Raw genomic sequence first — 3,874 nt, 5'->3', positions numbered from 1 at the left:
TCGGAAAGGAAGAGGTCAAAGTGTCACTATTTGCAGATGATATGATAATATACATGAGCGACCCCAAAGATTCAACCAGAGAACTTCTTCAGCTGATAAACACCTTCAGCAAAGTGGCAGGATACAAAATCAACTCAAAAAAATCAGAAGTCCTCTTGTATACCAAAGACAAAAAGGCTGAGAAAGAAATTAGGGAAACAACACCCTTCAAAATAGCCACTAATAACATAAAGTACCTTGGTGTGACTCTAACCAAGCAAGTGAAAGACCTGTTTGAGAAAAACTTCAAGTCTTTGAAGAAAGAAATTTTAGAAGATCTCAGAAGATGGAAAGATCTCCCGTGCTCATGGATTGGTAGGATTAACATTGTGAAAATGGCCATCCTGCCAAAAGCAATCTACAGATTCAATGCAATTCCCATCAAAATACCAACTCAATTTTTTACAGACCTTGAAAAAAAGATTCTCAGCTTCATATGGAGAAACAAAACACCCAGAATCTCCAAAACGATCCTGTACAACAACAGATCATCTGGAGGTATCTCCATCCCCGATCTCAAGTTGTACTACAAAGCAATAGTAATAAAAACTGCATGGTATTGGCATAAAAACAGAAAGGAGGATCAATGGAACCGCATAGAAGATCCAGAAATAAACCCACACACCTCTGAATACTCGATATTCGACAAAGAAGCCAAAACCATTCAATGGAAAAAAGACAGCATCTTCAACAAGTGGTGCTGGTCCAACTGGATATCCACATGCAGAAAAATGAAAATAGATCTCTATTTATCACCCTGCACAAAACTAAAGTCCAAGTGGATCAAAGACCTCAACATAAAACCAGATACTCTAAATCAGTTGGAAAAAAAAGTGGGAAACAGCCTAGAACTCATTGGCACAGGAGACAACTTCCTGAACAGAACACCAATAGCACAGGCTCTAAGAGCAACAATCAATAAATGAGACCTCATGAAACTGAAAAGCTTCTGTAAAGCAAAAGACACTGTCATCAAAACAAATAGACAGCCTACAGATTGGGAAAGAATCTTCACCAACCCTTTATCTGACAGAGGGCTAATATCCAGTATATATAAAGAACTAAAGAAGCAGAAAAGCAACAAACCAAGTAATCCAATTAAAAAATGGGGAACAGAACTAAACAGAGAATTCTCGAAAGAGGAACATCGAATGGCAGAGAAACACTTAAAGAAATGCTCAACCTCATTAGCCATTAGGGAAATGCAAATCAAAACGACCCTGAGATTTCACCTTACACCCATCAGAATGGCCAAGATGAAAAACTCAAGTGATAGCACATGCTGGAGAGGTTGTGGAGAAAAGGGAACCCTCCTCCATTGCTGGTGGGAATGTAAACTGGTTCAACCACTTTGGAAGTCAATCTGGCGCTTTCTCAGACAACTAGGAGTAGTGCTACCTCAAGACCCAGCTATATCACTCCTAGGTATATACCCAAAATTTGCTCAAGTACACAACAAGGACATTTGTTCAACCATGTTTGTAGCAGCTTTATTTGTAATAGCCAGAACTTGGAAACAACCCAGATGTCCATCAACGGAGGAATGGATACAGAAATTGTGGTATTTTTACACAATGGAATACTACTCAGCAATCAAAAAGGAGGAAATCATGAAATTTGCAGGCAAGTGGTGGGATCTAGAAAAGATCATTCTGAGTGAAGTATTCCAGAAGGAGAAAGACAAACTTGGTATATACTCGCTTATATAGACCTACAAGATATGATAAACATAATGAAATCTACACACCTAAAGAAGATAATCAAGAAAATGGACACAGGCGAAGGTGATTAATCCTCATTTAGAAAGACAAATGGGATGTGCATTGAACTTATGACAGGAGTCTACCACAAAAGGCATCTGAAAGACTCTACCTAGCAGTGTTTCAAAGCAGACACTAAGACTCATAACCAAACCCTCGGCAGAGTGTAGGGAATCATATGAAAGAAGGGAAGTTAGTAGTTATGGAAAGGATAGGAGCTCTACAAGGACCAAATATATCTGGGCACAGGGTCTTTTCTGAGACTGACACTCAACCAAGGACCATCTATGGATATAACCTAGAACTTCTGCTCGGATGTGGCCCGTGGTAGCTCAGTAACCAAGTAGTTTTCCAAAGTAAGGGGAACATGGACTATTTCTAACAGGATCTCAAGGGCAGGCTGTTTGACCCCCCCCCTCCCCCGGGGAGGAGCAGTCTGTTAGGCCATAGAGGAGGACTTTGCAGCCAGCCCTGAAGATACCTGATAAAACAGGGTCAGATGAAAGGGGAGGAGGTCCTCCCCTATCAGTGGACTTGGAAAGGGGCAGGGAGGAGACCAGGGAGGGAGTGTGGGGTTGGGGAGAGAAGGAGGGAGCGGGATACAGCTGGGACACAGAGTTAACAAAATGTAACTAAAAATAAAAAAATAAAAAAATAAAAAGAAATTATGGGCTGAAAACACAAGTGCCATGAGATCAACTAAATATTTTCTCCTTTTTTTTTTTTAATTGATTGTGTCAGTTATGTTTTCATAGTAATTAAAAGTTGACTAACACAGGAGAATGGAAGGGCAACAAAGCAGGATTTGCATATTAATCAATGTGCATAGATGAAGCTGCATGAGAGCCTCTCATAGCTGTCTTAATGAAAGCTCCAACCCATAGTAGAAAGCAAAGATCCTGTGAAAAGCACTCATGATGCTAATGACCTTGATAATCCTACAAGGATCAGTGTTTTCACTCAGTGACAGCGCTCCTGACCAAAGGAGTTTACCCTTTTGCTTTAAAGCAGCCAATTAGATTTTGTCTCCAAGGATTTTGATCTGAGTTTGCTGAGCTCATTCCTTTTCTGGCACTTGATCTGCACCAAGTCTGATCAAGGCCAGCAGAGATGGTGTCATTAAAAAAGAGAAGAAAATATACCAGAAATATTTATAGTAAATCAAAGGGGAAATGAATAAGCAAACCCAGGTACGATTTCATGCTCTTCATTGGCATTTCTTGTAATTTTTCAGTAACCTTCTATTAACCCTGTCCTGCCTCTTGGGACTTACCATAAGTGTGTGTCTCTTTCAGGCAATTAGTTAATTCCCAACTAATATAATCCTGATGAGCATGGGTGAGACCTGAGTCACATTCACAATGTGGAAAGCCCCACAACTTAAAAGCAGAATCATGCTGTCCCTTTGATGTGTGGAGAATTCCACAGGAGAAGTTAGGGAATTGGGCAGCTGCCGTGTGGGAGGGCTGTCGTCTCTCTTGCCTCTTCTACCATGCTTGACACCAGTATTTTATTTCTTCCTATAAAGATAAATGTTTTAATAACGAAAGCTGCCTTTTAAAACAATATTCTTCAAGTATTTCTTCTATTTATCTTTCTTCAATTTAAAATTCTCAATGAAAGTATCTTATAAACGTTCTTAGGAAACATTGGCTTAATAAATGAATGGGTTATCAAATTCTTTTAGGCTGCTTTTGACCATGGCCATAATAAATGCTTATTAACAGAAACAATATAGGAAGTTGAAAAAAATGACAAAATAATGCTTTTTTAGCGTTGATTATTTTCTGAGCCTAAAAAGCCAAGATTGGCAGAGCATTGTAAACTGGATCCACCATTACTTCTGGAGCATTTCTTCAATTCGAAACCCATTTTCTCAGAAGGAAATGAAACAATAATTTCTTGTCAGCTTTAGCATTTCACCAGTTTCATAGATTTTTAGTAACCGCTGTATGCATTTCACTATTCAAACTGATATTTATTTAGTTCCTTACATTATATCAGTTGAGGTTGGGTCAATAATTATAACAAAGTGGTAGTCACACTAACAGTGATTCAAAAATATTAGTATGTTG

This window comes from Psammomys obesus, unplaced genomic scaffold (genome assembly GCF_907164565.1).
Source record: "Psammomys obesus unplaced genomic scaffold, mPsaObe1.curated_primary_1811, whole genome shotgun sequence".
Classification (NCBI taxonomy): domain Eukaryota; kingdom Metazoa; phylum Chordata; class Mammalia; order Rodentia; family Muridae; genus Psammomys; species Psammomys obesus.
This window is presented reverse-complemented; position numbering follows the sequence as displayed.